The sequence below is a fragment of the Bombina bombina genome, chromosome 4 (genome assembly GCF_027579735.1).
Source record: "Bombina bombina isolate aBomBom1 chromosome 4, aBomBom1.pri, whole genome shotgun sequence".
NCBI classification, from domain to species: Eukaryota; Metazoa; Chordata; class Amphibia; order Anura; family Bombinatoridae; genus Bombina; species Bombina bombina.
Genome location: NC_069502.1, coordinates 778,239,810 through 778,265,993, shown reverse-complemented (window position 1 = coordinate 778,265,993; position 26,184 = coordinate 778,239,810). Strand labels below are relative to the sequence as shown.

Here is a 26,184-nt window from a genome sequence, read left to right as displayed (position 1 = left end):
TTTAAGTGTTTTTAACCCTTTCAGGCTACTTCTGTGTGAATGTTTGTTCCTAGTTGTAACAATAAAGTATTAAAGTATGAATGTAATGGAACATTTTAAACAAATAGAGTAATTTTCTTATTCATATGATCAATTGGAGTTAAAGAAATAATTTTCTTTGTGGCATTCTTTTCTAATAATCCTAAGTGTATCTCTTTGTACAATTAGTATTCCTAGTTGTTTAGTTCTACCCTCTAAGAATCCACATTAGATGTGCACCATAATTATTACAAGTGACTACTAAGTATTGGTATATTTTATACCTTTTCTGATTTACATAATAGGTACAACATCTAATTATTGACTAACTCCTACCATCCCCCACCACATTTTTCAAAAATTGGGTAGAGTTATCACATCAGCTAGACAGTGCAATGAAACAGTTATCTAATAATAAGACCATAAGCCAATTACACAAAAGGTTCACTCTTAGGTTCTTTTTGTATAGTTTCAGGACCTTTAAAAGTAACCTTTATCTAATACCAGTTATATATATAGAATATCTGCAGAGTTGACTTTAACAGCTACTTCTAAATCCCTTGAATTTAAGTCCTTTACTGTTTTTAAGTACCGTAGTCCCTTAAAGTCAATTATATAGATTGGTAAGACTGGTATTCGGAAATATTGTTTTCCCACTCTCCACAGTCCCTTTATGATTCAGAAAAGCGTCTTTAGAATTTATCAGCTTATGGAACAGGAGAGTGTCTCGCTAGAAAAAAGGTTATGAGTCCCCAGGGACCAATGTAAAACAATCCAGCTTCATGATATTATGTATATAGGGAAATGCTCCCACCCACACTTGGGTACCTCGTTATAGCCAAACGGGAGAAAGTTAAGCTGTTGCACTCTGTTATATATTGAGTGAATTTAGTTTTTCTTATAGATTGCAGCCTTTTTAGTTTGCAGACAACACCTCGCTATATTCAACTGTTATAGCGAGTTATATGACAGTTCTTAATAAGTCCCAGCAAGAGGGAGTAAGTGGGAGATCTTACCGGACCGTAGCAGTATAGACCCTGTCCCTGCTACCTGCTCTGCTCGTGTCTCCTCTCTTCTCAGCTTTACCAGTTCTCAGGCTGCTCATCTACGATACTTCCTGCAATAGAGTATCGCTGCCGTCCCAGCTTGACCTCAGCGTCCTTACACCGCCAAGCCTCTCTTTGATTCCTGTTTGTTTCCGGTAGCTCCGGACCTCCGGCGCACAGCACAGCCCGGAACCAGCTACAACGCCGCCACTTCTCAGCTCCTGACTCCGATCAAGGGAACATTGGTTGCGGTGAGTATAGGGGCCGCCGATCCCGGATACCTCCGTGGTCTTTGCCTCCGCCTCAGCAACTCCGATTCCCTTCCTTTAGGTTTTAGGTAAGTTCTGTCAGATTTGTTGTAGGTCTTTAACCGGATAGCTATGTGCCAGAACGCCTCCTGGCGTATTGACTCTGCTCCTGAGTCTGTCTACCATTAAGGAGCCGGCTCTGCAGACAAAGTATCCAGGCCAGGTGGAATGTTTCTGGCCAAGGAAAAGCGCAGGTGGGGGGTGTTGGATAATGCCCTTTATATCAGAGCAGCGTGCTAGCATCCATCTTGCTGCTAGCTCCTCCCCTTCCGGCCACAGCCATAATGTTGATTTTGAATGATACTTACAGCTGTGCCTGGGAAGGACAATCCGACACCCAGGACAATGAAGGTTGAGACAGGGGGAGGGATTGGCTTGGGGAGGGATGGGATTGGGAGGGATGGGATTGGGAGGGATGGGCTGCTGCTCTGGGGTAGCCCGTACAGCTGGGGAGTGGTGAGTTGGGGGCTGGGCAGCTGGGGTAGCTGTATGGGCCAAAAGACGGGGAGAGCGGCGAAGAGGGACGAAGGGGCATTTTTGGGAGGGATAGGACAGGAAAAATGGGAAGGGCCGGGAGGGGCAGGGGACTGGGCAGGGGGCTGGCCAGGGAAATGTGCAGGGGGCTGGGCAGGGGACTGGGCAGGGGGCTGGGCAGAGGGCTGGGCAGGGGACTGGGCAGGGGGCTGGGCAGGGGACTGGGCAGGGGGCTGGGCAGGGGACTGGGCAGGGGAGGAACAATGATGACCAGAAGCGGAGGATCCATCTGAAATAAATATAATAAATATATTAACATCTCATACATCATGAAATCAAATCAACGCATTTCAACTTGATTATGTTTGCAATATACTTAGAAGTGTGTTTGAATTTCTAAACAATGATGACATGAGGATATGGTATGCATATAGGCACTCAGATGAATAGCAATGATTGTCTGTACAATTCTAAAATTATTATTGTGGTTTGGCCTAGAATATGCATGTGACATCATGATGGCATGAATTTCAAATCCAAATATTTAAACAAATCCAAGCATATCTTCATGATGCCTGATATATAAAGGGGGCAGTAGTGTATTTGAACAGACAAATAATATTCCTTTTTAAAGTGCAAAAGCTGTAGACTTTGAATGTCTTCAATAAAATGATTTCCAATAAAGCAACATGTTGGAAACATGTTAGATATATTTCACATACCATCAGACTTCAAGGGAGTCTCTTCCTCCTCCGTCCCACATGTTAAATCAATCTCTGTAAAACATAACATGTTGTGTACACGTTAAGATCAGATATTATAACATATGTTACTGTTGCTCAAAGACACACATCAATGTTGCATTAAAGATATACACACCCAAAGTTATGATTTACATCATTTTGATGGAGCATACAAATGACATTAGATTTGTTATTCTCAATGATTCATATTTTCCATGTATTGTTTGTATTAATTTTAAAATCATAAAAGCATAGTACATAGAACATTTAAGATTTCTCATGTGTGTATCACTTGATGACTGTTGTCAAAAATGAACATGTAAACAAACATATGCTATACATCTTCTGAATAACAAAGGTGTAGACTAAGAAAGTTTTAATTCTTAATCTTTCAATATTCAAATAAAATGAATATATAATTAGAGGAGTAAATTATGTGTTTGTTTCAAATGTTATGCTTCATCAGAATCATGCTCATAATATTGATTACCAATACACCTTCAATGACATATAAATGAGTCAATGGACTTACCAGAAGACCGCAAATGTGGCTCTGTGTCAGTGCTGGATTTCTCAGGGCTCCCCACACCAACTCTCTCTATGAATGATATAGATATATATTAGTGAACACATTTGGGATATCACTAAATCACATCTGTATCGATTTATAAGAATAATCAACTTGAAAATGTGAAGAATAGAGCAGTCATTATAAAAAAAAAATGCTTGATTGAATCAAGGGGATTCTTTAAAAAAATGATGTATTGAACATATGTTTAATTTCTGACTATATTAGACATCAAACTCATCTCATACGATGCTATTGCATATCTAAATATACCCATTGATCAATGTTCTTAAAAGAATACACACAAACCACATTTTGAATAACAGCTGTTGACAAATATAAACAAAGACATGTGGCACATCAAGCCATTTGTGCAATGTACAGTAATCTTGTTTAGGATACAACACATATTGATCACAATACCAAACCTAATTGATTAGTACAAATATGTAATCATGGTGCTGTTAGAGTATGCTTATATCTATAAAGTAACTCCAACAGTGAATATGTGAATTATATATCAATATTGTCTAATCCAAAGAATGTAAGGATTAATGAATCTATTGTTTATTAAAGGGACACTGACATGATTTATTTCAATCATTCATTTCACTGTTCAAAATGATTTAACATTGACTCCTATTATAATTTTAATGTTGCTACATTTTAATCTTAAAGGCAGATAAGCAATATTGGATTCAATAAATATTGTTTGTTGAAGGTATCCACCAATCATCAATAAAAACCCAGGTTGGTCAACCAAAATTGAGCTGCAGATAAACGTACATTCTTGATTTTAAAATACATTTAGCAATAGAATATTTCACATATGATTATAGTATTATATTTAAATGTTGCTTAATATTGCATGCTCTATCTGAATGACAACATTAATAATTTTAGCTCAGTGTCCCTTTAATATAAAAATAGATTGATTTGACAATGTTGGTGTTAATGAATTCTCTACTCCATATGTTGATGTAATGAATGGGATTGAGCATGCAATTCAAATCTAATATGTTATTTAAGGATATCCTAAGAATTATTTAATTTTCATCTATTAAAGGGACATGAAGCTCTAAATGTGTAATTGTATACTTTTTTAAACTATGTACTACTGTTATCTGAACACATGATTTTAACTTTTGTAAATATGCCAATTTATGCATAGAAAAACAGCCGGATAATACCAGTAATGCATTGTTTAACCTAAACCAAAATCCATTTTTTTTTAAAAAAAATAAAACAATAGACTGAACCAATGTAGCTCATAAAATGTTTAAACAAAACAATAAAATCACGTTTACAAATAATTCTATGTAAAATTTAGTTGGCATGTCCCTTAAATGACGTGATCAATTTAAAAAATGGAATCTATATTTGTAAAATCTAAACATATGCAAAATTGTGTGTATTTTTTAAAAATGTATACAAATAAGATTAAGCAATACACAAGGGAAGAATATAAATTGGACATTCAAAGAATCTTACATTAAAATTAAGACATCCAGAATAGATGGGATATCTTAAATTCCAAACAAAATCAGAGTAGGCTTACAATGTAATCCTATTTTTTTGTTTTATTTATTCTTATTTGCAAAAAGTTTTAAAATCCATTTTGCAGATACATATAAATATTGAACAATGTGGATTTAGTATGTAATGTTCTGTCCATGTTTCTAAGACAAATGTCAATTAAAATGAGACATACCATACTGTGACAAGCCCTGTCTTGAGGATCCAGCACCAACATCCAGATCTGTAATATATTAAATGAGGATTGGATATCATTAATATAAATCATGCCATGTTTTAAATCTTTACATTATTAGCAAATAAATTTAAAAATATTAATCCTTTGGTAGTCCCATGAGTTAATTGTTTCCTCAATTCAATTCATGATAAATATATCCTGTACTCTTATTTTCAATCAGTTGTGTTGTTTACTGTAGCTTAAATTTTTTTTTGGTGTTATTTCATTCTCATCAATTGATGGGCATATGTTATAATTTATTTGGATTCTTCTTTTTTTATTCTGTATAATATTGAAAATAAGAATGCTGTATTCTTCACATATATAATAATTCACATTTCATTTTGACCAACATGTGTAAAGCAATGCCACTTACAGCAAACCCATGTTAACGTGTATGCGAAATTCCATTTTCGCGATCATTGCGCAATGATTCAAAGCGGAATTATGCATCCGTCATTTGACCAACATGTATAAAGCAATGCCACTTACAGCAAACCCATGTTAACGTGTATGCGAAATTCCATTTTCGCGATCATTGCGCAATGATTCCATGCGGAATTACGCATCCGTCATTTGACCAACATGTATAAAGCAATGCCACTTACAGCTAACCCATGTTAACGTGTATGCGCTATTCCATTTTCGCTCTGTGACGCATATTCTGTAGAGCGCAAGAAACATCATTCCTATTTCATGTGTCACTAATATAAAATCAGATATCTAAACATCATATGTAGTGTATGTTGTGAGATCTGTATAGGTTTAGTATCTGACTATATACACATTTTTTTAAAAAAAAAACAAATATTAAGATATTATATGAAGTTGGATAATTACCTGGTTCAGATTCTCCATCTCCTCCCAGGCCACCGGACGGAGAAGCAGCTGCCCTGGCCCCCGCGTCAGGACTTTCAGATCCCGCAGCTGGGAGGGAAGAAGAGGAGGCCGAGGATGGCGAGGATCTAAATCTTTTGGGGACCCGGAGATTGAGGAGCTTGCATAAAGTCACCTCATAAGGGAGTAGGTACAGTTTCCGCGGGGCCTCTCTTTTGCCCCCTCTTTTACGGGCTTGTACCCAGTCCCTTATGAGGTTGACTTTTTTTGTTAAGCGCAACCTCATATCTCCGAATCTCCTCATGATTTGATCCTGGCTCCTCTGGACGTCACACACCAATCTAACCGCATTGGTGATAGACTCCCAGAGGGCCTTCTTAACATGCGCATCTGTCAAACTCCTCTTGTTCCCAAACAGCTGGGGATAAAAGTCCTTGACGGCGTGGACCAGTGCAGCGCTCTCCTCCTTGGTGAACCTGGGAGCTGACATGCCTGCTGGGTTGTAGATTTTTTTTTAAAAAAGAAAATAAGATATACTGCCTGCAGGCATTAGAGAACTGACAAAGATGGCAACGTGTAATGGACTTTTATATGGTGAAGTAAACATGAGATGCACCATGGGACAAGTTATCTGTACATCTGATTGGATAAAAGTTTGAAATATTGTTAGAATGTCTGTGAGACCATCCTGACTCAAGTTGTGTTTGTGTGATGAACTCTGATTGGCCGTTCCTTAATGTTTCATATCTTAGTAACTTCCTTACACATACCTCCTGGTGGTGCTGTAACTTCATTTTTCATGTAGACTTATTTGTAACTCATGGGCCTGTCATGCGGATATGTGTGACGCAGATTTAATATCCGTGATCCGTTAAATATTAATGATTAAATTCTCTTTAAAATCTAATACTGTCACATTATTAAATGTTGTAGACATTTCTCGGTTTAATAACGGTCTGTTTCTTTAATACAAATACACATTTAATATTGTATGTCTTTATTGTTCATAAAATCCATTTCTTGACTTATTGTGAAGTATTGATATTGCTCTATTAAATGTATTTATAATGCACATTGATTGTGTGCTATTGCGTGACATTAGACTCTAATGTTTAAAGATGCTAATCTGGTGTTTCAAGATGCGTTTCCCACGCAATATTTCTGAATGTTCAAATTCAGGTTATAATGTCAGTAACTTGGATAATCTGTTTATAAATGTTAAACTACAGGTTTGTTTGTTATTAGTAAATAAACCTCGAGCTTGTATTTGTCTGAAGTGCTCATATATGTTATTGTGCAATGGCGTCTTTATTTTTAAATAGACATTACAAACAAACAATTGTATCAAATGATCTGTAGAGATAGAAAATTGTTTAGACTTTAAAATGTAAATCAATTTATCTTTACTGTATTTATCTTTACTGTATTTAGATATCCTCAACAGAAGAAATTTAAATGCACATGGTTGAGCCAATCACATAAGGCATCTCTGTGCATCCACCAATCTTCATCTACGTATCTCGATATGCTTTTCAAGCAAAGTATGTCAAGATAAGAAGAGAAGTAAATACACTCTTTAAATCTCTTAAAGGGACACTGTCCAAACAAATTTAGCGTTCGTGATTCAGATTGAGCATGAAATGTTAAACAACTTTATAATTTAATCCGATTCTCAAATGTTAAGAATTATCTTGTTATCTTTCTTTGCAAATCAATAATGATATTTTAGATTACGGACAATTGTTGCAAAAAACCTGGGTTGTCCTTGATGATTGTTGGATAAATTAATCCAACAAAAAAAACCAAGTTCTGTCCAGAGTACTGAAGCAAATAAATTATCTATTTAATGCCTTTTTTTAAAGTAATGATAGCAACATCACAAGGAGCATTCATAATATGAGACAATTTTTAAAGTTGCTTAAAATAGAATACTCATTCTGAATGTATAAATCATTAATTTTTTAACTGTCTCCCTTTAAGTATATTTTGAGTTCATGTCCCTTTAAATAAACATTTCACAATAATGCTTGAAATATCAGAAACCTCGGCACCTTCCTTTTGCTAAATTAGTATAACATATGAGTAAAGCAAATTTAGATTAACTTCTGGATTGTTTTACACACTGACTGAAATATATATTGTAAAGGAGGTATTTCGGAGTCTTCAGCTTAGAGGGACATTAAGCTATATGTTATGTATGCATTTTGGATAAGATTATAATATTTGAACAACTTAATATGTTTTGGTATTCAATCATTAGATTGTAATTATATATATTCTTGGATTAAATACATATCTACATAGGCTATTTTGATGCTGATTGTTGGTTGCACATAGATGCCTTATGTAATTGACTAAGATATGTGCATTGATGTATTTTTTTCTAAGTATATTTAAAGACTGAATGTAATTCTATAGTACTTTCTAAATATGTTTAAATTCTTTTATGAATTATTTAAAAATCAATACACAATATACTTTGTGAATGTCCCTTTAAGGACCAAAACATTTGGAATGTTGATTTAACATTGTCAAAATAAACTAAAGGGGAATGAAAATTATATATAGATATGTGATGTCTAACCCAAGAGGTAAGATTTTAAAAACTACATAATATTAATAACTATAGTTTAATGACTCCACTAGAAAATTAAATCGATTAACCTGGCATCCAATAACTAGCTTGTGAAAAATATCAAGTTAAATGACCTACCATTTATAAATGTAAAAATCAAAATAATTTTGAAAATAATGTTTTGAGATACCTAAGGAAGATACAAGATCTTATAAAATTAATTTTACATTCAACAACATTGTCACTTTAATGTAATTGAACCACTTCCCCTTCTTAAAAGTGAAAAGAAATTATTTTTAACAAATTTTGACTACATATCCAAAATTATTTTAACATCTAAGAATTTCCAAAGAAAAGCATTGATGGATCTCACTCCCCAATTAATGTTAAAAAAGATAGTTTAATGTAATATTCTCGGAATCAGTGGATTTTCTAAAATGAATGCATTATTTTATCTTATGCATGTGCTTGTCAAATAGACAACTACCAGTCATGGGATTCAAATTGTTTTTTATTGACAGATTATATGGATATTTATTATAATCTGTTCAAAAGAGTGTATTTAATAATAAAATGTTTATTATTACCATTTAAAAAATTAAAAGTTTCTGAAACAAAAACAAAAAAATATTCCTGGAAGTCATCAGATGCCAATCTGAAATTAAAAAACAAAATTTTAACAAAGTTAATACACACATTGTCAAATATTCATAAAATACATTTACAATCATCTTGTGTCTATGCTCTAACTTTTTTCAAGATATTTATTAATTAAATTTTTCAAAAAAAAATAAAATAAACATACACCATTATATTGTGTAATAAAAAATAAATTTAAATATCTGAATTTCTAATTATACATATTAATGTATATCACATTTCAATAATATATATGTATGCTGAACATAAATGTCATATTTCATGTCCATTCAAATACCTCTATATCAACTATAATATGTATTCCTTTTTCTGATTGTGATCCCTAAATATCTAATGATGAAATAAGTATGACTAATGTATGTAAGCTCCAATTTCACAAAAAGAACAGCACCATCCAAAGATGAGTAAAAGTGTATCTTTATTGGGACATCTCCAAACACAGCACAGAACACGACGTTTCGGTCAGATGACCTTAATCATGTGATTAAAAACAAGACCTATAACCACTCCTTATATACCCACCTTGGGGGAGGTGATAATTACCTATACAGGTGAATTTTATACATTCTGTTTCAACATTGAACTCTTTAGCACCCTCTAGTGGTAAAACAAGGTCATTTATCATTCTTACATATTACTTGGTTAACTCACAGGCAAAAAACAGAAAAAAAGGGATGACAGTATATATATATACATACATAATTCCTTATAACATTTCAATAGATATATGAAAAAATGCAAAACCCCTGAAAAAAGATATGATAATATCCCACACATATATGATTAAAATAAATGTTTCCAATCACATAGCCAGACTATTGACAGAAATGAATAAATCTCAAGTGGAACTAACTCACATTGTAATGTTCCAATCTATCTCTTTATTCATTCCATATGGAATGAGGGATTGCAGAGTATAAATCCAAAAAGTCTCTCTACTTTTTAGTAATTTTTGTCTATTCCCCCCTCTTCTTGGTCTCTTAACTTGCTCAATTATCTGAAATCTCAATTGAGAAATACTATGTCCTGCAGTCAAAAAATGATTGGCAACAGGGGCTTCTTTAATGCCACACCGTATGTTAGATTTATGTTCATTTATTCTATCTCTAATTCTCCTAGTCGACTCTCCTATGTAAATTTTGGAACAAGGACATTTAATTAGATAGACTATATAATCAGAGTTGCAAGTAAAGAAGCCTGGTATTTTATATTTCCTTCCAGTAAGAGGGTGAAGAAAGCTATCCCCTCTAATGATATTATTACAATTACAGCAATTGAGACAGGGGAAACATCCTAACTTGGGAGTAGATAACACTGTTTGAACTTGTTTCTTTTTTGGACCTATATCTGCTTTTATTAATGAGTCTTTAATATTTTTACATCGCCTGTATGCAGGCATAGGTAACTGTTGGAAGTCAATAACATTAGGGTTCAAATCTTTGATGGTGGACCAATGTTTCTTAATAATGGTATTGATCTTATTACTTAAAGGGTTAAATCTAGATATGAAAATCATACGTTTATTTTTATTCTTCTCTTGTCTCTTGTCTAAATTATATTCTCCTTTAAGAATAGTTTGTCTGGGGATATTTTCTACTTCTTTAATATGGCGTTCAATCAAGGGCTTTGGATAACCCCTCTGTAGAAACAGATTACCCATTTCTCTAAGTCTACTGTGAGCTAGCTGATCATCTGAAACAATTTTTTTAAGTCTTAAGAGCTGACTCTTGGGAAGACTGTTAATAAGAGGTGGATAGTGTGCACTTTCATATTTCAATAGGTTGTTCCTATCACTTTCTTTCCTAAATAAATCAACCTTTAGTTCTCTACCATTCTTTTGAATAGTAGTATCCAAAAAATCTATAGATACCTCACTACATACCAATTTAAGTTTAATGTTTGTAGTTGAAATGTTGAGGTCATCTACAAAGGACTGCAGTGAGCCAATGTCACCCCCCCATATGCCAAAAATATCGTCTATATATCTATACCAACATAATCCATATTTTTGGAATGCTTTCTGAGTGTATACGAACCTCTCTTCATAAATATTCATAAAGACATTGGCATATGTGGGGGCGACATTGGACCCCATCGCAGTCCCCTGGCATTGAATGTAAAAAGTATCCTGAAAAAGAAAATAATTGTGGTATAAAATTAACTGTAGTAGCTCAAGAATAAAATGACATTGAGAATTAGAGAATTTACCACTAGACATAATGGTTTGTTTCATAGCGCCCATCCCGCTCTCATGTGTGATTGATGTATACAATGATGTTACATCTAATGAGAATAAGATAAATTTGTCACTTTGTAATTCTAAGGAATCTAACTTTGTTATAAAATCCCCAGTATCCCTAATGTAAGACATAGATTGAGTAGCAAACGGTCCTAGTACTCTGTCAAGATATTTAGATACATTAGATAGAATAGAATCTGTGCTGGCTACTATGGGGCGTCCAGGTGGAGCAAAACTATCTTTGTGTATTTTGGGCAGTGTGTAAAGGACTGGTATAGAGAATGAATCAGGTATTAAATACTTCTGTTCTTTTACAGAAATAAGTCCATTACACACTGCCCTATTCACACAATTAACAAGACATTTCTTGATCCCAAAAGATGGATCAGTATTCAAAACCTTATATACATTCTGGTCTGAAAGTTGTTTCTCAATTTCTTGTATATAATATGTTTTGTCTAGGATGACAGTTGTGCCGCCCTTGTCGGCCTGTTTATAAATAATATCTTTGTTCTCCTTTAATTTAGACAGGGCAAGCCATTCAGCCTTAGAGAAATTCTTATGCCTATTAGTTTGTTATAGATAGACGATTTTTTTCTTTCAATATATTGATATCCCTTAACACTAGCTGTATAAATGTTTCAATGCTATTGTTATAGACATTAGGTGTAAAAGAACTTTTGTTTTTAAGATCTAAAGTGTTTAAAGATAAGGGATTTTCATCATGCAGCAATTCATTACATCTCAATATGTCATTGTTCTTAGACTCTAATGTTGCAAAATATGCCTTTAACTTAATATTCCTAAAAAAAGAAAAAAGATCACGTTGTAATTCAAAAAAGTCACATTTAGTAACCGGACAAAAAGATAGTCCTTTCTGAAGTACTTCTCTTTCGACATCATTAAGAGCATATGCAGAGATGTTTACCGTTAGTTCCGGTTGCTCTGATGTTCTTTGCTGCGAGTTATTCTCTGAGCTTTTGGTGCTTTCGCAGCTGACTTCTTCTTGCTTGCGGCGGTGTTTGCGGCCGCCTCGCTTCCGCTTCCGCTCCCGTCTGAGTCCCCCGACGTATTAGCTGATGATGATTGACTAGTGTCGTCATTACGCCAACGGCGTTGTCTCCTCCAATGGGGTGTGCCTGATCTTTTTCCATCATCCTGAGTGTCCTTCTTCCAACCATACACATTATCGTTTCTGTAATCTTCTTCGTCTCTATGAAACTTTTGTCGTTTCCGGCTCTCTATCGTTGTCTTTAATTCTGTAATAGTTGTCTTGACAGATGTCAGAAGTTTGTCTAGATCTTCAGATGACAAAGAGGCTTTCAATACACTCTCCAATCTCGTCAACTCTTCTTTCTGCACATCTAAGTCTCGCTGTAAGTACTCCACAGTTAGTACCAGCAAATCAAAGGAACACTTGTTGAGTATGTGAGTAAAATTTTCACAATATTCTTTATTTTCACACATCAGAGTAGGTCTAACATTCATACGTAACCCACTAGGGATCCGTCGGACTCGATAGTATTCTGCCAATGTAGTGGCATGTAGGTCATAGGCTAGATTCTTTTTGGATATTCTTTCATATTCTCTAGATGAGTTTTCAACTGGTGGGGTTTGTAAAAAGGTTCTTGAACCCCGCACCAGGGTAGTAATCCGTGAGGCTTCCAAGTCACTGTAAGTAAACGTTTTGCTTAGAGGTTCAGTCCCATTTAATTCCATTATGTTTGTAATATAACACAGCAGCAGTGATGCACATAATCCAAGGCAGTCAATATATCAAATATATGGAAGAATGAAAACAGCATCAATCTGCAGGGAGGTGCACGTACCCAGGTCCTGCCAATGACCTCCAATAATGTCCAATTTCACAAAAAGAACAGCACCATCCAAAGATGAGTAAAAGTGTATCTTTATTGGGACATCTCCAAACACAGCACAGAACACGACGTTTCGGTCAGATGACCTTAATCATGTGATTAAAAACAAGACCTATAACCACTCCTTATATACCCACCTTGGGGGAGGTGATAATTACCTATACAGGTGAATTTTATACATTCTGTTTCAACATTGAACTCTTTAGCACCCTCTAGTGGTAAAACAAGGTCATTTATCATTCTTACATATTACTTGGTTAACTCACAGGCAAAAAACAGAAAAAAAGGGATGACAGTATATATATATACATACATAATTCCTTATAACATTTCAATAGATATATGAAAAAATGCAAAACCCCTGAAAAAAGATATGATAATATCCCACACATATATGATTAAAATAAATGTTTCCAATCACATAGCCAGACTATTGACAGAAATGAATAAATCTCAAGTGGAACTAACTCACATTGTAATGTTCCAATCTATCTCTTTATTCATTCCATATGGAATGAGGGATTGCAGAGTATAAATCCAAAAAGTCTCTCTACTTTTTAGTAATTTTTGTCTATTCCCCCCTCTTCTTGGTCTCTTAACTTGCTCAATTATCTGAAATCTCAATTGAGAAATACTATGCAGGACATAGTATTTCTCAATTGAGATTTCAGATAATTGAGCAAGTTAAGAGACCAAGAAGAGGGGGGGAATAGACAAAAATGACTAAAAAGTAGAGAGACTTTTTGGATTTATACTCTGCAATCCCTCATTCCATATGGAATGAATAAAGAGATAGATTGGAACATTACAATGTGAGTTAGTTCCACTTGAGATTTATTCATTTCTGTCAATAGTCTGGCTATGTCATTGGAAACATTTATTTTAATCATATATGTGTGGGATATTATCATATCTTTTTTCAGGGGTTTTGCATTTTTTCATATATCTATTGAAATGTTATAAGGAATTATGTATGTATATATATATACTGTCATCCCTTTTTTTCTGTTTTTTGCCTGTGAGTTAACCAAGTAATATGTAAGAATGATAAATGACCTTGTTTTACCACTAGAGGGTGCTAAAGAGTTCAATGTTGAAACAGAATGTATAAAATTCACCTGTATAGGTAATTATCACCTCCCCCAAGGTGGGTATATAAGGAGTGGTTATAGGTCTTGTTTTTAATCACATGATTAAGGTCATCTGACCGAAACGTCGTGTTCTGTGCTGTGTTTGGAGATGTCCCAATAAAGATACACTTTTACTCATCTTTGGATGGTGCTGTTCTTTTTGTGAAATTGGACATTATTGGAGGTCATTGGCAGGACCTGGGTACGTGCACCTCCCTGCAGATTGATGCTGTTTTCATTCTTCCATATATTTGATATATTGACTGCCTTGGATTACGTGCATCACTGCTGCTGTGTTATATTACAAACATAATGGAATTAAATGGGACTGAACCTCTAAGCAAAACGTTTACTTACAGTGACTTGGAAGCCTCACGGATTACTACCCTGGTGCGGGGTTCAAGAACCTTTTTACAAACCCCACCAGTTGAAAACTCATCTAGAGAATATGAAAGAATATCCAAAAAGAATCTAGCCTATGACCTACATGCCACTACATTGGCAAAATACTATCGAGTCTGACGGATCCCTAGAGGGTTACGTATGAATGTTAGACCTACTCTGATGTGTGAAAATAAAGAATATTGTGAAAAGTTTACTCACATACTCAACAAGTGTTCCTTTGATTTGCTGGTACTAACTGTGGAGTACTTACAGCGAGACTTAGATGTGCAGAAAGAAGAGTTGACGAGATTGGAGAGTGTATTGAAAGCCTCTTTGTCATCTGAAGATCTAGACAAACTTCTGACATCTGTCAAGACAACTATTACAGAATTAAAGACAACGATAGAGAGCCGGAAACGACAAAAGTTTCATAGAGACGAAGAAGATTACAGAAACGATAATGTGTATCGTTGGAAGAAGGACACTCAGGATGATGGGAAAAGATCAGGCACACACCATTGGAGGAGACAACGCCGTTGGCGTAATGACGACACTAGCCAATCATCATCAGCTAATACGTCGGGGGACTCAGACGGGAGCGGAAGCGGAAGCGAGCCGGCCGCAAACACCGCCGCAAGCAAGAAGAAGTCAGCTGCGAAAGCACCAAAAGCTCAGAGAATAACTCGCAGCAAAGAACATCAGAGCAACCGGAACTAACGGCAAACATCTCTGCATATGCTCTTAATGATGTCGAAAGAGAAGTACTTCAGAAAGGACTATCTTTTTGTCCGGTTACTAAATGTGACTTTTTTGAATTACAACGTGATCTTTTTTCTTTTTTTAGGAATATTAAGTTAAAGGCATATTTTGCAACATTAGAGTCTAAGAATAATGGCATATTGAGATGTAATGAATTGCTGCATGATGAAAATCCCTTATCTTTAAACACTTTAGATCTTAAAAACAAAAGTTCTTTTACACCTAATGTCTATAACAATAGCATTGAAACATTTATACAGCTAGTGTTAAGGGATATCAATATATTGAAAGAAAAAAACCCGTGTATCTATAACATCTAATAGGCATAAGAATTTCTCTAAGGCTGAATGGCTTGCCCTGTCTAAATTAAAGGAGAACAAAGATATTATTTGTAAACAGCCGACAAGGGCGGCGCAACTGTCATCCTAGACAAAACATATTATATACAAGAAATTGAGAAACAACTTTCAGACCAGAATGTATATAAGGTTTTGAATACTGATCCATCTTTTGGGATCAAGAAATGTCTTGTTAATTGTGTGAATAGGGCAGTGTGTAATGGACTTATTTCTGTAAAAGAACAGAAGTATTTAATACCTTATTCATTCTCTATACCAGTCCTTTACACACTGCCCAAAATACACAAAGATAGTTTTGCTCCACCTGGACGCCCCATAGTAGCCAGCACAGATTCTATTCTATCTAATGTATCTAAATATCTTGACAGAGTACTAAGACCGTTTGCTACTCAATCTATGTCTTACATTAGGGATACTGGGGATTTTATAACAAAGTTAGATTCCTTAGAATTACAAAGTGACAAATTTATCTTATTCTCATTAGATGTAACATCATTGTATACATCAATCACACATGAGAGTGGGATGGGCGCTATGAAACAAACCATTATGTCTAGTGGTAAATTCTCTAATTCTCAATGTCATTTTATTCTTGAGCTACTACAGTTAATTTTATACCACAATTATTTTCTTTTTCAGGATACTTTTTACATTCAATGCCAGGGGACTGCGATGGGGTCCAATGTCGCCCCCACATATGCCAATGTCTTTATGAATATTTATGAAGAGAGGTTCGTATACACTCAGAAAGCATTCCAAAAATATGGATTATGTTGGTATAGATATATAGACGATATTTTTGGCATATGGGGGGGTGACATTGGCTCACTGCAGTCCTTTGTAGATGACCTCAACATTTCAACTAGACACATTAAACTTAAATTGGTATGTAGTGAGGTATCTATAGATTTTTTTGGATACTACTTTTCAAAAGAATGGTAGAGAACTAAAGGTTGATTTATTTAGGAAAGAAAGTGATAGGAACAACCTATTGAAATATGAAAGTGCACACTATCCACCTCTTATTGACAGTCTTCCCAAGAGTCAGCTCTTAAGACTTAAAAAAATTGTTTCAGATGATCAGCTAGCTCACAGTAGACTTAGAGAAATGGGTAATCTGTTTCTACAGAGGGGTTATCCAAAGCCCTTGATTGAACGCCATATTAAAGAAGTAGAAAATATCCCCAGACAAACTATTCTTAAAGGAGAATATAATTTAGACAAGAGACGAATAAAAATAAACGTATGATTTTCATATCTAGATTTAACCCTTTAAGTAATAAGATCAATAACATTATTAAGAAACATTGGTCCACCATCAAAGATTTGAACCCTAATGTTATTGACTTCCAACAGTTACCTATGCCTGAATACAGGCGATGTAAAAATATTAAAGACTCATTAATAAAAGCAGATATAGGTCCAAAAAAGAAACAGGTTCAAACAGTGTTATCTACTCCCAAGTTAGGATGTTTCCCCTGTCTCAATTGCTGTAATTGTAATAATATCATTAGAGGGGATAGCTTTCTTCACCCTCTTACTGGAAGGAAATATAAAATACCAGGCTTCTTTACTCTGATTATATAGTCTATCTAATTAAATGTCCTTGTTCCAAAATTTACATAGGAGAGTCGACTAGGAGAATAAGAGATAGAAAAAATGAACATAAATCTAACATACGGTGTGGCATTAAAGAAGCCCCTGTTGCCAATCATTTTTTGACTGCAGGACATAGTATTTCTCAATTGAGATTTCAGATAATTGAGCAAGTTAAGAGACCAAGAAGAGGGGGGAATAGACAAAAATTACTAAAAAGCAGAGAGACTTTTTGGATTTATACTCTGCAATCCCTCATTCCATATGGAATGAATAAAGAGATAGATTGGAACATTACAATGTGAGTTAGTTCCACTTGAGATTTATTCATTTCTGTCAATAGTCTGGCTATGTGATTGGAAACATTTATTTTAATCATATATGTGTGGGATATTATCATTTCTTTTTTCAGGGGTTTTGCATTTTTTCATATATCTATTGAAATGTTATAAGGAATTATGTATGTATATATATATATACTGTCATCCCTTTTTTCTGTTTTTTGCCTGTGAGTTAACCAAGTAATATGTAAGAATGATAAATGACCTTGTTTTACCACTAGAGGGTGCTAAAGAGTTCAATGTTGAAACAGAATGTATAAAATTCACCTGTATAGGTAATTATCACCTCCCCCAAGGTGGGTATATAAGGAGTGGTTATAGGTCTTGTTTTTAATCACATGATTAAGGTCATCTAACCGAAACGTCGTGTTCTGTGCTGTGTTTGGAGATGTCCCAATAAAGATACACTTTTACTCATCTTTGGATGGTGCTGTTCTTTTTGTGAAATTGGACATTATTGGAGGTCATTGGCAGGACCTGGGTACGTGCACCTCCCTGCAGATTGATGCTGTTTTCATTCTTCCATATATTTAATGTATGTAAGCTACCAATAATCAACATTCTTCCTGTGATTCTTAATTAGCATGCATTGGTACACCAACCTGGATAATGCATGGTCTTTGAAATTCAATTCAGGGGTAAACAGTTGATCTTCAATAGGTGTCTTATTCATCAGTTCATAAAATAGAGGACTGTGAAATACCATCTAAAAAAGGAAAATCATCTAAGTGTCTGATTGTGATCCCTAAATATCTAATTAAGAACTAAATATGACTAATGTATGTAAGCTACTAATATTCAACATTCTTGCTGTGATTCTTAACTAGCATGCATTGGTCAACCAACCTGGATAATGCTTGGTCTTTGAAAGTCAATTCAGGGGTAAACAGTTGATCTTCAATAGGTGTCTTATTCATCAGTTCATAAAATAGAGGACTGTGAAATACTATCTAAAAAAGGAAAATCATCTAAGTGTCTGATTGTGATCCCTAAATATCTAATTAAGAACTAAATATGACTAATGTATGTAAGCTACTAATATTCAACATTCTTCCTGTGATTCTTAACTAGCATGCATTGGTACACCAACCTGGATAATGCATGGTCTTTGAAAGTCAATTCAGGGGTAAACAGTTGATCTTCAATAGGTGTGTTATTCATCATTTCCAAAATAGAGGACTGTGAAATACCATCTAAAAATTAGAAAATCATCTAAGTGTCTCCAATAGGATGCCTCCACAGCCTTATTCTATCAAATAGTTGGCACTTACCATGTGAACATGTCTTTGTATGGTCTTCAAGGTCAGCAGATTGGAAAGATAATGCCAGACATGATCCCATTGGTATACTTCAATTTCAATCTTGGCTTTTTCCACTGTCAGTCTGGGCAATCTTCACTGTCAGGCTTCTAATTCTTCCCTTTCAGTCTTTAGATTAAGTCAGCTCCCTAATGGCAGAAAAAGTTTAATAAAAATTACTACAAGTGTGTGAATCAGTTCTGTACCCCTCTCCCACCCCCCATTTCAGAATCAATTTCTGTCACTAGCTTACTAAGCGTGTGTAGCATCTTGTGTTATGTTCTATCAAGTGTGAAGATGAGTCATATTGAGCAGAACAAACCTCTAATGTGTGACATTGAACCATAGTCATGCTAGAGGATCCCTTTCTGAGTATTTACATTTTAAGTAATGTGTAAACTAAATACTAGTTTAGAAAATGTATGCCATATGATGTATTTGTGTACAATTCATGCCAGCAACAGTCCATACATTTATACTTACCATCTGATGTCCTCTTTAAAAACCAGGTGGCAAAGACTCGCTACAGGACCCAATGCCCAGAGCATCACCTATATTAATAAATGAAACACATTTTTAGCATTTGATGAACAATCCTAACATGTTTGCACAATTCTCTACTTGTCATTTCCCTACAGTTCACATCTATTGACAATACTCCAGTCTAACTTCTATTCTTTACCGTCTAAAGTGGCGGTTGATGATGTCTGCTCTGACATTGAGCCCCTCGTCCCGGAATGGCCCCTCTAGAACAGGATCATCCTCCTCATCTCTGAGGAGGTTTCAGTCCGCCGGGACGGCCTGCAGCATCCCAGCCCGCTGTGCAATATTATGCAGGATGCTACAGGCTACAACGATCTTAGCCACCTTCTTTGGGTTGTACTGGAGGGCTCCTCCCGACCTGTCCAGGCACCTGAACCTCATCTTCAGGAGCCCGAACATCCGTTCAACCACCGCCCTGGTTCTCTTATGAGCCCTATTGTAGCGCTCCTCAGACACATCAGTTGGGCTACGCAAGGGGGTAATGAGCCAAGGCCGGCTCATGTACCCAGAATCACCTATAAATTATGAACAGAACATAATTCTAACAGAATCCTCAATAAAAAGTTTTAAACACGATAATCCAGTAACAAATGTTTTTTTTTAAATTAAAAAATCTAGTTCAATATTATTCTCTATCTTCCCATTTCATCTAAGACATGCTACATATCTGCATTGAACTAAAAGACATTAGCGGAAAGAGACAATGACATGGTTAAATTGCATTAGCTAATATCTTGCCATTTCAGCTAAGACATGCTACATATGCGTATTTCTCCTAAACCAAACCTTGTGTAAAATGCAAACTACATGGTTACATTACATTCTCTATCTAAGCATTTAAGGTAAGACATGCTACATATCTGCATTGAACTAAAACTAGACATTAGCGGAAAGAGACAATGACATGGTTAAATTGCATTAGCTAATATCTTGCCATTTCAGCTAAGACATGCTACATATGCGTATTTCTCCTAAACCAAACCTTGTGTAAAATGCAAACTACATGGTTACATTACATTCTCTATCTGAGCATTTAAGGTAAGACATGCTACATATCTGCATTGAACTAAAACTAGACATTAGCGGAAAGAGACAATGACATGGTTATTGTGATTTTAGTTATTAAAAATGAGAGTATTTCTTCTGATAGGCCTATCTTTAGTTTGGGGCCTATCGCATACTCCACTTTTATTTATTGCATTCAAAGTGTATATTTTTTAAATGTTGACACCCCAAGGTATTGTATATGGTGTGCTTTGATGCCTTTGAAGCAACCGTTTTAGCCCAAAAAATTGGAGAAAGTGTATGGTGGTAATTTTTCAATTTTTATTTTTACAGACACATTGCTTTTTGACTATGATTTAAGAGAGATTGTTGTACGTTATTGCAAAAGAATACTTCAGGTTGTTTTCTGCAAGGCACCCTGAGTACACCTATGCCCCCCATGCATAGGTTTGCCAGGATTTTGGGAAGGTTATGTTACAATTTTATGACTTGTGATTTTAGTTATTAAAAATGAGAGTATTTCTTCTGATAGGCCTATCTTTAGTTTGGGGCCTATCTCATACCCCACTTTTATTTATTGCATTCAAAGTGTATATTTTTTAAATGTTGACACCCCAAGGTATTGTATATGGTGTGCTTTGATGCCTTTGAAGCAACCGTTTTAGCCCAAAAAATTGGAGAAAGTGTATGGTGGTAATTTTTCAATTTTCATTTTTACAGACACATTGCTTTTTGACTATGATTTAGGAGAGATTGTTGTAAGTTATTGCAAAAGAATACTTCAGGTTGTTTTCTGCAAGGCACCCTGAGAACACCTATGTCCCCCATGCATAGGTTTGACAGGGGTTTTGGTTAAAAAAAAAAAACAGGCCCAATTTTAGAAAAAAATAGAGTAGTGAAATGTAAAAATCTGGCACAGTAAAAGTAAAAAAAAAAAAAAACATCTAACTGTAAACATAACCAATATATATATATATATATATATATATATATATATATATATATATATATATATATATATATCAGCAAATGTATTTATTTTTTTAAAAATTGACCATTGTATGGTACCGCTTGAAGCAGTCCCCAATGCAGAGTGCAGGCTGTCCAGGGCAATCAGGACAGTGATATATGGTGTCCCTTCTCTTCCCCCTCTTGGTACAGACTCTGCATTTTTTTTGTGGTTTCTGCTTTGCGGCAGTAGGGGGGATTTTAAAAATAAAATGGGTAGCCCCAACTCTGCTCTCTCCCATCACCGCCCGGGGAGCAGGTGCATCATGGTACAAAATCCCCGTAATAATCTGGAGCTGAAACTGTAAAAAAGTCTTTTTAACTCTGGGGTTTGCTTTTTTGAACAACAAAAAAGCGTTGTGGGTTGCAATCTGCATTAGGTAAATTGCAACCTTTTTGTACCAGGCCCTTGTCTTCCGCATAATTAGGTAGGGCTGCAGCAGCTGATCAGCCAGATCAACCCCACCCATATGCCGGTTATAAGACTTGATGCACACTGGCTTCCTTATGATCTCAGCGCCTTCTTGTCTCTGTACTTAAGTGCCAACAGCTCCTCTTGGCGCAGAGCTGAGGTCTCCCCCTTTCGTAGCCGGGTGCGTACAAGCTGTCCTGGGAAACCTGCGCGGTTCTTTTTAATTGTACCGCAAGCTACTGTATCAAAGCAATACAGTAGCTTGAACAAAAGGACACTTGTATAAAAATTGTCTAAGTACAAGTGATACCCTTTGTTCATTAGGGGTAATATCAGGTCCCAGACAATCTTGCCAGTGGTTCCCATATGTTCTGGGCAACCTGGAGGGTCAAGTTGGCTATCCTTTCCCTCATACACCCGGAAGGCCTGAGTATACCCATTTTCGCTGTCAAAGAGCTTATACACCTTTACCCCATATCTGGAGTGCTTGGAAGGAATAAACTGCTTGAATCCCAGCCTTCCCTTATACTTCATTAGGGATTCATCAACGCATATATTCCTTCCAGGTGTATCAGCCTCTGCAAACCTGGCAGAAAAGTGGGTTATCAGGGGGCGAATTTTATACAGCCTGTCAAATTGGGGATGCCCCCTAGGGGGGCACAGGCTGTTGTCGCTGAAGTGCATGAAATGCAGAATCATTTCATACCTCTTCCTCTACATAATCTGGGAGAAAATGGGGGTAGAGCAGATGGGGCTAGTACTCCAGTAGGAGCGAATGGAGGGTTTCTTTATGATGCACATCAGCATGGTCAATGCCCAGAATTTTTTGAATTCTGGCACATTGATGGGGGCCCATTGCTGCTTTGCCAAATATGTTCCAGGCTTTGCAGCACGGAACTGATGGGCATATAAATTAGTTTGGGCGACAATGTTCCCCAATACATCATCGCCCAGAAACACTTCCAGAAACTGCTGGGGGCTAAAACCTGCCACATCTATATTTATAAGAAAAAGTTTAGAGTACTGGCACTAGTTTAGTGTATATAGGAATATGTGGAACTAGTAATTGTTCCGGTGCTTACCCACCTAAAATATAACAGTAAGGAGAAAAAGAGGTAAGAGAACCTCAAAGAAAGCAGGTGGTTTAAACTAGCACTCATTCCTATCTAACATGATTAAAAAATAACCTTTAATAAGTATGTTTAATACTGGCCTAAATACCTAGTGTACCAATTTAAAACTAAGTCTCAAATGTCCCCCTGTTTCCTGGCCGATAGCAGCTCCCTCGGCTTCAGGTGACAGGGACAAATGGACTCTAAATTAAAAACAACAATCACCAACGTGCAAATAAATGCACAAAATATTTAGCAGCAAACTAGTTTCGGCTGTGCTATCAGCCTTTCTCAATGCTATGGACAAACCGAGGCCCGGGTGCCACCCCTTTATATAGCACTAAGTTTTAACCTATCAGCCAATCAATGTTTCCTGTGAGGATACTCCTACTTATCATCCAATCCCTGTGTGTTTCGGTATTGTGAAGTGCATAAACAAAAAGCCCAACAAATATTCACATGTTAGAAAAGTTGCAAATACAATCCAATATGTTATATGTATTTCGATTAGATTCTATTTTGCGTTTTCCGCTATATGTTATCGATCGTTGCACTTGGGATTCATGTTTAAGTGTTTGTCCACATAAGACTCTGTAATTGAGAACAACACACACGCAAAAGAGCCACTTTCATTGGTCCACACGGGCATACCCCTATTTGACGTTATCCAATCAGACAAACGTTTCTCCGTGGGAAAGCAACACCACACCGGAACACCGCTGCGCAATAGAGCAAGCAAACTCTTTCTCTGTCATTAACCCCTTAATGACCGAGGACGTGCAGGGTACGTCCTCTTAAAAAAGTCACTTAACGACCAAGGACGTACCCTGCACGTCCTCGGTTTGGAAAGCAGCTGGAAGCGATCCTGATCACTTCCAGCTGTTTTCCGGTTATTGCAGGATGCCTCGATATTGAGGCATCCTGCAATAACATTTTTTACCCCTCCGGTGCAGAGAGAGCCACTCTGTGGCCCTCTCTGCACCGGACATCGATGGCCGCATTCGTTGGTGGGTGGGAGCTGAAGTGGGAGGTGGGTGGGCGGCCATCGATGGCTTCTTAGTCAGAGAGGGGGGCGGGATCGGGGGCGGTATCGCCGGGGGTGCGCACGGGGGCGCGCGCGTGCACGGGGGGTGGCGGGCGGGCGCGTGCACGGGGCGGGAGCGGGTGGGAACCGCTACACTACAGAAAAAAAGTTACAAGTAAATTGTAAAAAAAATGAAAATAAACTTATTTTTTTAAAAGCATCTAAGGGATCAGGAAGGGGTGGGGGGTTGGTATTGGGGGGGGAAGCTACACTACAGAAAAGGGCCTTTTTTTTAATAATAACAGCATATTTTTCACTAAAATGGGTACTGGCAGACAGCTGCCAGTACCCAAGATGGCGCACATTAAGTCAGAGGGGGAGGGTTAGAGAGCTGTTTGGTGGGGGATCAGTGAGGTTGGGGGCTAAGGGGGATCCTACACATAAGCATATGTAAATATGCTAAAAAAAATGCACAAAAAAGCCCAAATTTTCCTTTTATTTTAGTACTGGCAGAGTTTCTGCCAGTACTTAAGATGGCGGGGACATTTGTGGGGTAGGGGAGGGAAGAGAGATGTTTGGGAGGGATCAGGGGGTCTGATGTTTCAGGTGGGAGGCTGATCTCTACACTAAAGCTAAAATTAACCCTGCAAGCTCCCTACAAGCTACCTAATTAACCCCTTCACTGCTAGCCATAATACACGTGTGATGCGCAGCGCCATTTAGCAGCATTCTAATTACCAAAAAGCAACGCCAAAGTCATATATGTCTGCTATTTCTGAACAAAGGGGATCCCAGAGAAGCATTTACAACCATTTGTGCCATAATTGCACAAGCTGTTTGTAAATGATTTCAGTGAGAAACCTAAAATTGTGAAAAATTTAACGTTTTTTTTAATTTGATCGCATTTGGCGGTGAAATGGTGGCATGAAATATACCAAAATGGGCCTAGATCAATACTTGGGGTTGTCTACTACACTACACTAAAGCTAAAAATACCCCAAAAAGCTCCTTACATGCTTCCTAATTAACCCCTTCACTGCTGGGCATAATACACGTGTGGTGAGCAGTGGCATTTAGCGGCCTTCTAATTACCAAAAAGCAATGCCAAAGCCATATATGCCTGCTATTTCTGAACAAAGGGGATCCCAGAGAAGAATTTACAACCATTTATGCCATAATTGCACAAGCAGTTTGTAAATAATTTCAGTGAGAAACTGAAAGTTTGTGAAAAAATTAGTGAAAAAGTGAACGATTTTTTGTATTTGATCGCATTTGGCGGTGAAATGGTGGCATGAAATATACCAAAATGGGCCTAGATCAATACTTTGGGATGTCTTCTAAAAAAAAATATATACATGTCAATGGATATTCAGGGATTCCTGAAAGATATCAGTGTCCCAATGTAACTAGCGCTAATTTTGAAAAAAAATGGTTTGAAAATAGCAAAGTGCTACTTGTATTTATGGCCCTATAAGTTACAAAAAAAAGCAAAGAAGATGTAAACATTGGGTATTTCTAAACTCAGGACAAAATTTAGAAACTATTTAGCATGGGTGTTTTTTGGTGGTTGTAGATATGTAACAGATTTTGGGGTTCAAAGTTAGAAAAAGTGTGTTTTTTTCCATTTTTCCTCATATTTTATAAATTATTTTATAGTAAATGATAAGATATGATGAAAATAATGGTATTTTTAGAAAGTCTGTTTAATGGCGAGAAAAACGATATATAATATGTGTGGGTACAGTAAATGAGTAAGAGGAAAATTTCAGCTAAACACAAACACCGCAGAAATGTAAAAATAGCCTTGGTCCCAAACGGACAGAAAATGGAAAAGTGCTCTGGTCACTAAGGGGTTAATCAAACATGTTACCAAACATCAGGGGTATTGATACTAGTCCAATCCCTGTGTAAGCAACGCTAATGTCCGAGGCAGTACAGATCTATTCCAGTTTAACGCAGGATTAGGGAATTGTCACTGATTCGATTTCCATTTGTGTCCTAAATATTATACACTCAGAATATTGTGTTTATTATACATATAGGAAGCAAATTACCTTCCAATACATGCGCCGCATGCGCTCGTATCATGTTCTGACATTATTTCCTAATTAAAAA

At 36.3% G+C, this 26,184-nt stretch overlaps 1 protein-coding gene across 1 annotated transcript in view; it reads left to right on the top strand.

The window, feature by feature from the left end:
* Positions 1-26,184, top strand: part of PLD5 (phospholipase D family member 5) — a 950,676-nt gene that overhangs the window by 714,655 nt on the left and 209,837 nt on the right.